We start from the raw sequence: 14,057 nt of genomic DNA, 5'->3' as shown, positions 1-14,057 counted from the left end.
AAATTACATGTACCCAACTACAGCATCTTTGCTTCAGTACCATCAAAAACAATTACTGATGCTTTCCTTTGGCCATGCATAAAATAATAATTGCAACCTATTTAGAAGGAAATGATCCTTGACCAGGTACACACAAGTAGGGTTGTAGGCTGAATTTCAAACTTGGGTATGGATGGTCATCAGAAGAAATACGGGCACCAGGCTGTTTGTTTCTTAACAAACATAAAGCCACTGTAGAGAGAGCTCAGTGTTGAGAAAGCAACAGTAACTATCTTTAGAGAACGCAGTGTCGTATGTATAAGAATGCTTTATTAAAGCTCCATCATGTAAGCAGGAAGAAGTTGTGCAGAAATCTTGGCATACAGGCAAAAAAACACTGCATCAAGCAGAACAGCAAAGAAAGACATGAAAGAAAAAACATTCTGGATCTCAAAGGAAGTGGAAAAGAAAAACCTAGAGAAGAGAATGGGTTTCATGAAATATATGTGCAGGATAGACAAGTAAAACAAGGACAACATTGCTAACAAGTAACAATGGTGTAATCTACACTTGCGGATATCGGCATTGAATGTTTACATATGTCAGCATAGATAAGACATATTACATAATACATGCTGTCTGGCTGCCAGAATAGCTCAACAATGAAGAACGACTGTTTAATCTGGAAGAGACTGTTGCTGCTAGAAGACATGAGCCAAGCACTGATGTTTCAAATATGTAAAAGGCCATTAATGTATTGAGCGGGATAGCCTTCCTTTATCCTTTTCTGTAATAGATCTGTGTTAACCTTTCGGAATGAGAAATCTTCTGACCTTGATGTGTCTTTCTCCATCTGTTTAACCAGATTATACATGAAGTGAATTGGAGTTTCTGAGGAGGTTCCACATTGCAAGAATGCCTTGTCCCCCATGTTATAAAATTATAAAGGGAGTATTCATTAACAATTTAGATGTATAAGGAATCTAGAAGGGTTATGTCTAGAGAAGGTCCTACTGATATATCCACATTGCCCCTTGAATGGATGCCTGAGTACAAAAGTGGATATAACGACCCAAACAGGCAGAAGATAAACACTGATGTAAAAGCTGGAACTATTCTTTATTATAAAAAAGTGAGCACTTTTGCAGTGCGGATCACCTCTTAATCAGACATAAAATAATGAACAAAACCACCATTTATATAGTATTCATTCATAACTAATTAATTACCATTCCCTCCAAAACCAATTAAAACAAGGACTAGAATTTTAAAGCAACAATACATAATTAAAAACAACCCACGCCCCCTATAATATAAACAAAGAATTAATTAAGTCTTTTTGACTTTGACAGGTTTGATAGGGACTGAGACATTAAGCCCTAATTCTCTATGTGCAGCCAATCTTAATATCCATTGTAAGTCAATATATTCAGTGGCATTAGTGACTGGCCCTAGTCGGCCATTGTCTTGCATAAGATGTAAAACCTGAAACAAAAATGTGTGCTCGCTCCCAAATTCAAGTGTGTGTTTGGCCAAAGCACTACATATTAAACCCTTCCTAGTACAATACATATGACCCGTAACCCTTTCTCTTAAACGTTGGTTAGTTTTACCAATGTAGAAATGAAACACACCACACAATGTGCTCCATGTACTCAATTCATGGTATAACAGTTTGCTACTGGTCACAGCTCCCATAGCCTTCCTATAACTGGATGTTTGAAAAATCGAGATTCATCTATATACGTACAATATGTGCATGACCCACATCTGCATATTCCTCCCATTGTCACCAATGGAAAATGTTGTACTCTGGGGAAACACAGAAGTTGTTTCAAATTCCTTTTTTTTTTTTTTGTGAACAAACCTAGGTAAAGGGCCCACTGTATCAGATGTTCTTCCATCTACTATTAATATGGGCCAATTACTGGAAACTATATGTCTCACTAGATCATTATCCCGAGTAAAAGATACAAACAAAGGTAAATGTTTTGGCACTTTTGGTTTACGGTTGTCCAAACCAGTTAACTGCTCAGAATAAAAAGGTTTTGCACGTGTTTTTCTTTTAGTTTGAGCTTTCTCAAATGCACAGTTAACTTCATCCAGAGTATAACCCCTATCTACAAATGCATCCTTTAAGTAATATAACTCACTAATAAAATCTATTTCATCACAGGAAAGGCAGGATACCCTCATTCCTTGTCCAACAACAATATTGGAAAACACATGCTGTGGGTGCATACGCAGAAAGGATGGGGTATAACAATCCTTTCTATGCACCCTAGTTGATAGTAAACCATTTTCCAAACATGCCGTCACATCCAAAAAATCTATGTTATGTGTCGATATATTCAAAGTAAAGTTAAGAAAACTACTACTATTGTTCACTTGTTGAAAAAATAGTTGAAAGTCTTGATGACTGCCCTTCCAACCAATAAAAAGATAATCAACAAAACGTCAATAGAAGACAACATTACTGTTGCCCCTAGATACAGTATGCTGCTGTTCCCACTCCATCATAACAATGTTGGCATATGAATTGGCGCAGCTGATTCCCATAGCTACACCCACTGTTTGCCAGTAATATTTGTATAGTGTAGATATGTGAAACTACAGTTACTTATTCTTATGTCTTATGTACTCCTTTCACTGTTTGTCACAATGTACTGTATATTTCAAAATTTGTGTGTGGAGCTTTTTTCCCCGGGCCTCTGCTCATGTATCCATTCGGACTATCCCGGTCAACAAATGTAAAATAAATAAATAAAATAAAATTTGTCTGCAAATAAAAATACATTGTGCTCAAGAACTAACTCTAAAAGCATGCATAAAAAATCAACATGTTGAGAGGTAAATTCACCATGCCTTAGCAGGGCATTCTTAACCATGCTAATTCCCTCTGTATTGGGTATACATGTGAAGAGAGACACTACAGCCAACGTAAGTAACAAATTAAATGGTGTCAAACCATAAACCACTGTGTTATTATACAAATCATGTAAAAACTGTTGGGTGTCTCTCAATACTGTAATCATCTAAAACCTTCCTAAGCTGTGAATCTAGATAAATGAAAAGGGGCTCAGTCAACCATCCACCCTCTGCTGCAATAGGTCTAAGCGGGGGGGGAGTTGGATGTTTATGTATCTTGGGGAGACCATGTAATTGTGGTATCAAGGGTTCATCTACAGTGAAAAATCAAACAACTGCTTACTCAAAAGGCCCATACAAAAACATTCATATAATGTCGTATCAGTTTCTTGCTTCATTTTGTATATACTTAAATGTAGCACAGAATAAACTGTTGCATCTGATAACATTTTCAACATCTCATTAATATAATAGCCTCTATCTAACACAACTACCGGTCCTTCTTTATCTGAAGGACGAATAATAATGTCATTGTTTAAGTGCAAATCTTTTAATGCTCTAAATTCAGCACTAGCTAAATTCCCCTTATTACAGACATTCCTCGTACCAAGCATGTTATAATATTTTCATAAGCCTTTATAAAGACCTCCACATTACTCAATAAAGATGGTACAAACATACTAGGTTTTTTTAAAAGTGGTCTGTACTGGTTCACTGGTTTCCCCAAGCATTAACTTAAGAGCTATATTTCGTACAAACAAACGGAGTTCAATAATTACTTCACTGATATAATTTTGGGTAGTAGTTATAAACCCAAGATTTTTTGCAAGCAAAGATTGTTCAATATCAGTCAAACAGTACCTTGAGACATTCCAATCTAGTCCTCGTGATCAAGGTTTCACATCTTCTTCAAAGTCCTGCTCTGATAGAATGACAGAGGTTCTGTGTGTTTCTGTCCTGTACGCTGGGTGTCTTGATCGAATGATCCCTTCCTCATTTGTCGAAAAGGTAATGGAAGGATGGGAAAAATATGTTCTTTTTGTGCTGGAATGATTTTACGTCTAACCACCACACCAGTATCAGTCGCTACATTCAGAGAACTTGCTGCAACTGAAGGTACAGCCTCAACCAACGGAATAGAATAGACAGTTATGTCCCCTTCTGGAGAGGAAGCATTAACAGCATTCATCTAATTGGACATACTCGCAACTGGATTCTGCTAATTGGTTGCATCCATTGGTTCTGGATTCTGATTCAAAACTACTGTTCCTGATGCATTATGAGTCTTTGGCCATGTAAAAACATTATGATTCTTAAAATCTTGTACATCTCTGGCTATTTTTTTCTTTTTCTGTGTCAGGAGTCTTTTCTCATAGTTTGTAATCTTATCAATAAAATCATTCAGAAAAAGCTCTGCACTTTCATTGTCAGCTGTTGTAACAAGTTCAAGTTGTCGCTGTTGTATATTATTAATAAGTTCCACCTCTACCAGCTAGAAAAAGTCAATGAGCAGTCAAAAAGATGCTCTGCTAGTTTCCAAGTTAATCTGTTGCCACTGTGCTAGTAATTGGGGATATGTATCTCCGTATGTGGGCATGTTTAAAACATGGAGCCCCCTCCGTACAATGTTCATATTAATGCAGGCTTCTGGATGGAAACATTGGCACTGAAGCCTTTTAAAATGATATAAATTGATCTCTATGTTACGTTTTAAATCACATACCTTTGGAGTCATCCCACTGGCATGAGCAGAATCAGTTCCATTATATGATACTTCCCCCACCAATAGCAGATTAAGTTGATCAGTCATAAAATTCAACAGCTGGTTTTGTCCAATATGATTTCCATTGCCAGAGATTTGTCTATCCATATTTGAAGTGTCACCTTCTGCCATTCTTGGTGAAGACCAATAAGCTCAGAAAACCCCAAAAGCAGCACGCAACAAATCCAAACGATACAAAGACCCAAACAGGCAGAAAATAAACACTGATGTAAAAGCTGGAACAATTCTTTATTATAAAAAGTGAGCACTTTTGCGGTGCGGATCACCGCTTAATCAGACATAAAATAATGAACAAAACCAACATTTATATAGTATTCATTCATAGCTAATTAATTAGCATTTCCTCCAAAACCAATTAAAACAAGGACTAGAATTTTAAAGCAACAATACATAATTAAAAACAACCCACGCCTCCTATAATATAAACAAAGAACTACTTAAGCCTTTTTGACTTTAAGACAAGTTTGATAGGGACTGAGTCATTAAACCCTAATTCTCTATATGTAGCCAATCTTAATATCCATTGTAATTCAATATGTTCAGTGGCATTAGTGACTGGCCCTAGTTGCCCATTGTCTTGCATAACATGTAAAACCTAAAAGAAATGTGTGCTCACTCCCAAATTCAAGTGTGTGTTTGGCCAAAGCACTGTATATTAAACCCTTCCTAGTACAATACATATGATCCGTAACCCTTTCTCTTAAACATCGGTTAGTTTTGCCAACGTAGAAATGAAACACACCACACAATGTGCTACATATACTAAATTCACGGTATCACAGTTTGCTACTGGTCGCAGCTCCCATAGCCTCCCTGTAACTGGATGTTTGAAAAATCGAGATTCATCTATCTGTGTACAATATGTGCATGACCCACATCTACATGTTCCTACCATTGTCACCAATGGAAAATGTTGTACTCTGGGGTAACACAGAAGTTGTTTCAAATTCTTTTTATTTTTGTGCACAAACCTATGTAAAGGGCCCACTATATCAGATGTTCTGCCGTCTACTAGTAATGTGGGCCAATTACTGGAAACTATATGTCTCACTAGAGCATTATCCCAAGTAAAAGATACAACCGAAGGTAATTGTGTTGACACTTTTGGTTTACTGTTGTCCAAACCAGTTAACTGCTCAGAATTAAAAGGTCTCACAAGTATTTTCCTTTCACTTCGAACTTTCTCAGATGCACAGTTAACTTCATCCAGACTATAACCCTTATCTACAAACACATCCTTTAAGTAATCTAACTCACTAATAAAGTAGGAGTCCCACAAAGATCTATCCTTGGTCCCCTTCTTTTCACAATATTTGCTAACAATCTTCATACCATTACACTGCATGCATCTCTTGTTCGGTATACAGATGATTCTACATTGATATGCATTGCTGCATTCCCACAGCAGCCACAACTAAAAGCACAACAGTGTTTATTGGCAGTGGAATCATGGTTATCTGATGCACAGCTTATTTTAAACCCAAATAATACCAAGCTCATGATTTTCCAACCCACAAGAGTTTCATATCCCCCAAGTTATTCAATATCTCATTTTCAAATAATACCACCATTTCTCCAGTATACCAGACAAAATATCTGGTTGTTGTTATTGACAACCCCTTAAAATTTGACATCCATATAGCCCAGACAATAAAATAGTACATAAAAAACTGGGTACCCTGTATAGAAACAAGCTGTATCTAACAAATAATGCACCATTGCAAGAACACACCTGGTCTCTACTCTTTCTTTATGCCTCACCATTTCTCACAAACTTAAAGAAGTTGGACTTAAGAAAAACAGACACATGCTACAATAAAATCGTTAAGTTTGCCATGGACTCTACCTATAGATCTCACCACTGCTTAGTCCTAAAGAAACTCAAGTGGTTGGAACTACCACATCTTCTAACTTACAACCAGCTTACCATAGCCCGTAGACTACTAAATCAACCAGAGAAACCCCTGCCTTTCAAGACTTGCTACATCAATCTTGTCTTACACTCAAGTAATAAATCTTTATTAAATGTTCCTAAACTCAGTAATGCTGCAGGAGAAGCATTTTATACAACTTTCATACCAAAACTCTGGAACTCACCACCAACTACTTAACTACTAATTCTTCCCACTTTAAAAAAATACTCAAATCCCACTTATGTAATACTTATTTATGCCCTGGATAGGTTCAACTGATCTCCCTTATCCCAACCCCTCTCATCTCAACATCTTACTTCCTACCATATCCTTAGGGTTCCCATCTCTCCATATCATTAATGTCTAGACTTTTTTTTTATTTCCTCCCCACATCACAGTCATTTTAGTGTATAAATCCATCAATTTTTGGATCTTATCTACTCTTATCTCTGTCATGGCTGATATTCATTGTTATTGCTGGACCAAACATTTGTTATAGGTACTATAGAATGCAACAAGACATCTCTTACTCCTCTCTGCTAATAATATCTGTATTCCAAATCAGGTGACTAATTGCTGTATGATAAACACATTACATGTGAAGTTCATAATGATACAAATTGTAGAAGAATCATTTTCTTTGACACTCCATCCTTGTATATAAACTATATTCGGAAATGCATAGTCCTTAACTAACATGTTGAGGTAATGGTCTAACCTGCTGATTATCAACTTTATTTACAGTAAATATTATAGAAATTTGTAACTACATAAATAACGAACTGTTTAGATGGCACCCACCATCTAAATGATGCTCTAATAATGCAGCGAGTGAACCCGACTCGAACCTGATAAAACTTTTTAATAACAAAGCTATCACAATATAGTAAAACCAAAATGTAAAACTTGGCACGTTGAGTTTAAATTTGCTATTTTAGATTAAGTAAACATAGATCCCAGGGGTGGTGATTACAAAGCACTTTTAAGTAAAAGAAAGAGTATGTGGCAGATTTTAACAAATGCCACTAGAGAACCCGGGATCAATGATCATATTAACTATTAAACCTTTTTTGCAGTTGTTATAAAAACTTTTTATTTAACAGTATAAAGAAAAGAAGCTGTTAGATTATTTTTTATTCAGAACTATTTTTTATTCAGAACTATTTACTTATTTATTTATTGTTAATATATTTTATTAATATTATGTGTATAAGAGTTAGATTGTTGTTAAATGAATTATATATTAGGATATATTAGTATTGATACATTGTATTTATACATTGTAACAGCATAATGAAATATTGATGCATTGGCACTTTAAATGTAAGTAATTGAATTTTTGGTGCCAAAAAGGTTTTAAAAGGAAGTGTATTATATGTTAAACTTGTTCTGATGAAGTCTGTATTTACAGATGAAAGTGCTTAACGGTGTCAAGTTTTACGTTTTGGTTTTACTATATTGTGATAGCTTTGTTATTAAAAAGTTTTATCAGGTTCGAGTCGGGTTCACTCGCAGCATTATTAGAGCATCATTTAGATGGTGGGTGCCGTCTAAACAGTTCGTTATTTAAGGTGTTGTTCTGGTTTTCATTAACTACATAAATAGCTAAGTTTTCTGATATTTATATGTAAAATTCTGTATGGGGAATATGTGGAATGTGTATCTATGTACTTGTCACTTTGTTATAAATGTGGAGCTTTTATCTCCAGGCCTCTGCTGATAAAGGACTGTTGTCCAGTTAGACCTTCCCGGTAAACAAATGTAAAACAAATAAATAAATTATTACCTATTCTGTCATTTATTAAGATACTATCTGAGCTCAGAAAAAATATTTATAACTGATCTGATTAATTGCAACAAAGGCAGAACAAAAAGTAAACATTTTACTTTTAGATATTCACTCCTGATTCCACCTCTAAAGAGCAATAGAGGTGCCACAAAGTGAAACTAAAGGTGCAAGTGATTATGTAGGTATTTCACTAGCTGTTCATTACTTAACTGAATGCCTTTACTGCTGGTGACAAGTTAACCTTGGTATCTGCTGACAGTGCCAGAACATTGTGTGCTGTTTTCCTGTTTCTTAAATACTAACTTTCCCATCCACAGAACACTGTATGAGCCAACTAAACATTTATTCCTCAATTGTTTTCTTTTAGTAGTTGTTGGTCTTTGAGGCTTTTCCCGGTTGGGGGTCACCGCAGCAGAGCTCCGGTCCGCTGTTCATTGGCAGTCGATTTTTATGGTGCCGAGTTGCCGGCCCGAGGCCCAGCCTTCAGCGAAGGCGTGCCCATTTACGCATGTCTTTCAGAAGCCACTTGACCGCGGGGAGGACATACAGACTCCACACAGAGGGCACTTCAGCCAAGAATCGAACAGGAGAACCTCTTGCTGTGAGGCAACAACGCTACAGTAATTACCTTAAAAGTTTTCTTCAAAAGGTAACCTCAGAATGAATTTTTAATTGAGGCGGAATGCTGCAGTGCTTGTTGTCTTCCTTTTCCTGACAGTTAATAAGCATGTCATAGCTAGCCAGTATGTGGCATTCATTTTACTTTGATCTGAGCACTAGCATGTTTTAGATTGATTCAGGTGATATTAATACCTGTGCTAAATTTCTGCTTATTCTGAGACCATCGGTTTGAGAACATTTGCGCTATTACAGTGGTGGTGCATATGTCTTTCAGCTGTCCAGATTTTCACAGGATGTCCAGATTTTTGCCTCTTATTTTTAGTCTATCCTTTATAAAATCTGTTGTTTTTTTTTCTGGCAAATCATTGAGGATGGAAGTCTGTAAATAATACTAAACAATGATAAGACACTTGAGTTTTAGACTTCATATACTTCAGTAAGTATATAATGATGCAAAATCTCTAGCAACTTTCTAAGTTTATAGGAGCAGTGTTTGAAATCTATCCCTATTTTTGGGCCTTTGCTGTGTTGCACTGAGCGGTTGAGAGGCATGTGTAGAGTAGTTTAATTTTGTTTCTGCTGTAGTAAGGTAGTTTTGATTGCTTTCAGTAAACAGACAACAATTTCTGTAGCCTTTGTTAAAATGATCCACTACTCACAGCAGTGCTTTGTTTAAAAAATGACTAGTTATAGAAGGTGGAAGACACTACATAGTGCAGCCGGATGAGAGAGCAGCATGTTGAGGAAGGCAGAGGCTGCATTCTGAGTGAAAAAGGGGTGAGATTTATTTGACTAGGAGAAAGTCACCCCTGGGGAACAGTAAAAAGACTGCCTTTTAATCTTCAGCAGAATATGTTTGTCATTTATGGGAGTGGAAATATATAAATGTGTGTGTATCTGTGTATATGTATATATATATATATATATATATATATATATATATATATATATATATATATATATATATATATATATTTAAAATGTGTGTATGTATATATATATATATATATATATATATATATATATATAAATCGTACTTGTGTATTGTCGCAACCAGATTCCAAACAACTCAATAATACGACTTAATAATGCGTAAGTAGCGATTTTTCCAGTTTATAAAAAGTTTCTAAGAGCAGTGTTTAAATTCTGTCCCTATTTTGTGGGTCATTTTTCAGAAACGTGATTCATTATTTGAAAACAGAGCACTAAGGATGAATGACTTTAGAATGAGCTACTGTTGTTTCTGGGATTCCATATTTACTGGCCTTTTTTGAATAATGTCTGGGTCTCCAGTAGCTTGAATGCACTTGGGAACACTGATGCCACTCAAGTGTCCAGATTTCTGCCTCATATTTTTAATTTATTCCTTGCAAAATTTGTGGTTTCCGACTTACCATCAAGGATTAATGTCCCAAAATAACAGCATGCGTCTCTCTTCAGACTCCAGGAACTGTCAGGAACTGATGTGGTCTTATGCACAGCTACCAAATGCAGAGTTTTGAAATTGTGTGACGGTGAAGTTTAGCATATTTCATCAATATGCTGGAGGGATAGATTCCTGTCACAGAGACTCTCCATGCTTTGGAACAAAATTCCAAACTACTTTAGGCAGAACCCCTCACTAACACTCTTCAAAAGAAACCTTGACAAGTGGATGGGTAACAGAAAATACACCCCTGGGATCACTTCATTGGCTCTGCTTGACAGAGGATCAGTTAATTAATCAGTGGGGTGGCGAAAGCCGACACACTCTGGCTAGGCTTATAAATGCCTTCGGCCAGATAGCCTAGTACCTACCTATGAACCTTTGTTGTATTTCTCTTGTATCATTGTATATATCTTTGTATGCATTTCAATCCTTTATGTTCATGTACTAATGAGCTTTCCTTCCCGGGCCTCCACTAAGAATGAGTTCTCAACAGCCCAGTGGGCTTTCCCAGTAAACAAAATGCAAATAAATAAATAAATATGTCTGAATTCAGAAAACTTATTTCTCAAACACTTAACATTCATGTAAACAAACAAGATTATTGGGTCCACACTTGTTACATCTGTTGGAGAACATAATAGATTATGTACATATCCCTCCCCCTGTCTCTACTTCAACACTTAATATCACTTTTCTTGATATTTTATTTTGCCTAAATACATTTGATTATATGTGTATGGTGTATTTCTGATACTGTATTTTGTACATAATCAGATATGCTTTGTATCAATCAAGGTGCATTTTTATTTATTGTTTAGGCTTCTTAATTTAATTTTTTATATTGTTTTACCTTTCTGCATATTGTAGTAGTATTCTTATTTTTACGCATAGTATCAGTCTGGCCCAGTGTGCATTTCTCAGTTATGACTTTTCAAAGCAGAAAATAGATTATTATGATGGCAGTGTACTTTCTGTGCGGTACATTCTAGAATGCCTTTGCATATTCAGCTATCCATCATCTACTAATAGATTTCATGTTGCATATCTCATCAGTTATAAGTACTGTAATGCTTAAAGTACAGAGCTAGGAGGTTTGAGATCCAGGACTGGAGAGTACTGTCTCAAAATCCACATGGAGTGTATGACCCTTAGCAAGTTATGTTAACTTCCTTATGTTCCAGAGCAGAACATAAGCAGAGATACTTGTGCTTTAGGGTGCTGTTTTCCCAGTTTTTGTTATTTAAACATCGTTTCAGGCCCTAGTCCTCTAGGTCTCTCAGAAATCCTCCCCAGCCCTCATTTTCTAATTTTATTTGAAGTCCATCTTATGAGAAATTACTATTTGGGATTTGGAGTCCAGGATCTAGTGTACTACAGAAAAACACTCACATGTTGTTCTCCTTTAGTTAAAGCTTAGCCTGTCACAGCTTTGGGTTTAGTGCTCTTACAATGAAGCCAGGTAAGGATTAAAATGTGTTTCCATATGCATATTATTTAAATCTCTTTTACAACTCCACTGCTATTTAGCTTGCCAAGTTTGCATATGCAACCCAGCTTCTGCTGAGAGGTACAGACCTCCCAGTCCTCCTTTGGCAGATTAATTAATGTGCTGATACACAAAGGCTATAAACATTAACTCCCACACTACTGCGCCAGTATTTGTTTGCAACAGAACCAGCAATATGGAGGTTTCAATAACGCGATTGTTAACTAAATAATATAAAAATGACTGCTGGCCTTGAGGGTGTGTGATAAATGTAAAGTGCTACCTTGGGTAATGGCCAATACCTGCCATGCCCAAATAAGCTCCACACTGCAGAACAAGAGATGAGAGTTAAAACACGGGCTTTTCAGGAATCACCCACCTGACACTGTGCCTAATGAGTTTCAGTGTGGTTTTAACAACATTAATTAAAACTTGATGTGCATGCACACACACACACACACACACACACACACACACACACACACACACACACACACACACACACACAATATTTTTCATAATGGTGGGACAAAATGTTACTCTCCAACACGAACACCCTGTCTTTTCAGGTTTATGGTATGCTGCTACTAAATAAAGTAGTGAAAACTAACAAAACAAATAGATTTTATGAGTTACCTGTAAAATTTACTTTTAAATATCCAAATGGTAGAAATTCACTCTGAACATCTTCCTAGCTCATTATAGTTCTTTTCGCATCCACTTTTCCTCTGTGTAGACCCGTAGTAGCAAGGATGCAGATTGCAGCCATCACAGACAGGAATACTTCTGTACCCTTATACTGGTCAGGCAATTCTGACTTATTCTCCTCCCCCCAAATTATGTGGGTCAGCTATGATGATAAGGTGTTACAGTTTAGCCAGAAGAACATAAAGGGGTTCTACATCCTCTATTGCTAGATGTATAAATAAATCAACAAATAAATTGTGTATGCATTGTGATACATCATAAAAATCGGTTGTGTATAAAAGGTTAAGTTAATGAAAATTTTTTAAAGGCAGAGTTTGCAAGTCATGTTCTTGTGCTATGAGAACTATTAAAATGCTGTATGTGTTGTAACACAAGTATGTTTTTGCAGATAAGAGTCATGAACAGAAGTAAGAAAGGGGTGTAGCCTGTAAATTTCACAGCAACCAAATGTTGAAAATGCCCATGTGTAGCTAATACACACAATCAGAGAGCAGAGCATTGCTGATTCACTGCCAGCTGATTTCACCAAAGAAAATAAGGAAGTGGTTGTATTTGTCATTTGGAATCCACAGAAAATTTAGCTGAATTATTAATCTTCACAATAGCACTAGACGTTTTCTACATGCTGTGCATAACTTTGCAGTACCGAAAAAAAATCCTGAAATGACAGGCTTAATGAAAATTAAACAAATAAATAAATTTGCTCAGGCTCATATTCTGTAAAACAATTTCTTTATCAAAATCTGTAACTTAATATGATAAATGGATGGTAAATACACCACTATTTTGGTTAAAAAATAAATATAGCACTTCTCATTGCATGGAAATAAATAAAAAAAAGTATTCCCCAGCAGATATTTACTGTGACACCTGTACACATACCTTACACCCTTGATGACATATACCAATAACAGACAGCTAGTAGGACTTCAATGTAAGACATATTGAGATACAACTATTTCACCAGAATTTCTGTTATCCATTGTCCAACATGGAGTAAGACTGTTAGTTACTGCTTTCTTTTAGGTCCTATTTTGAAGTTGTCCAAGTTGTGGGTCTGCCAGTTCATTTGAGCATTTTACTGGAGCAGAAACAAAGTGAAAATTCATCATCAAATATAATCCATGTAGTAATATAATTTTTCTGGAGCTTACTGGCTTCCTTAACGATTCAATTTTGCATCAGCTAGAGTACCTAATTGGTATCATAGTGGTTCAGTGATAAGATCTCTGCCTAACAGCTCCAGGTCAGTTCAGCCATGATGTTTTGTGCCTGTACGTGAAGAATCTGCATGGGTTTTAGTTCCCACACACTTTCCAGAGATATTCTGACTGACTAACTGCATTAACATTAACACTTGGTCTTATAATCTGAATCTTGGTGAGAAAAGAACCCTGTTCCATATACCTAGTTAAATGACAGCGAAAATAAATAAAAATAAGTTCCTGATGACTGCTATCATCTGTGTTGATTACAGCTCA

General features: G+C 36.1%; 1 protein-coding gene across 2 annotated transcripts in view; it reads left to right on the top strand.

Moving 5' to 3' along the window:
- SYTL1 (synaptotagmin like 1) overlaps nt 1–14,057 on the top strand; it is a 1,083,808-nt gene that overhangs the window by 441,148 nt on the left and 628,603 nt on the right. The window lies entirely within an intron of this gene.

The sequence above is a fragment of the Protopterus annectens genome, chromosome 1.part1 (assembly GCF_019279795.1).
Source record: "Protopterus annectens isolate FY-2018-M chromosome 1.part1, PAN1.0, whole genome shotgun sequence".
Classification (NCBI taxonomy): Eukaryota; Metazoa; Chordata; order Ceratodontiformes; family Protopteridae; genus Protopterus; species Protopterus annectens.
This window is presented reverse-complemented; position numbering and strand designations above follow the sequence as displayed.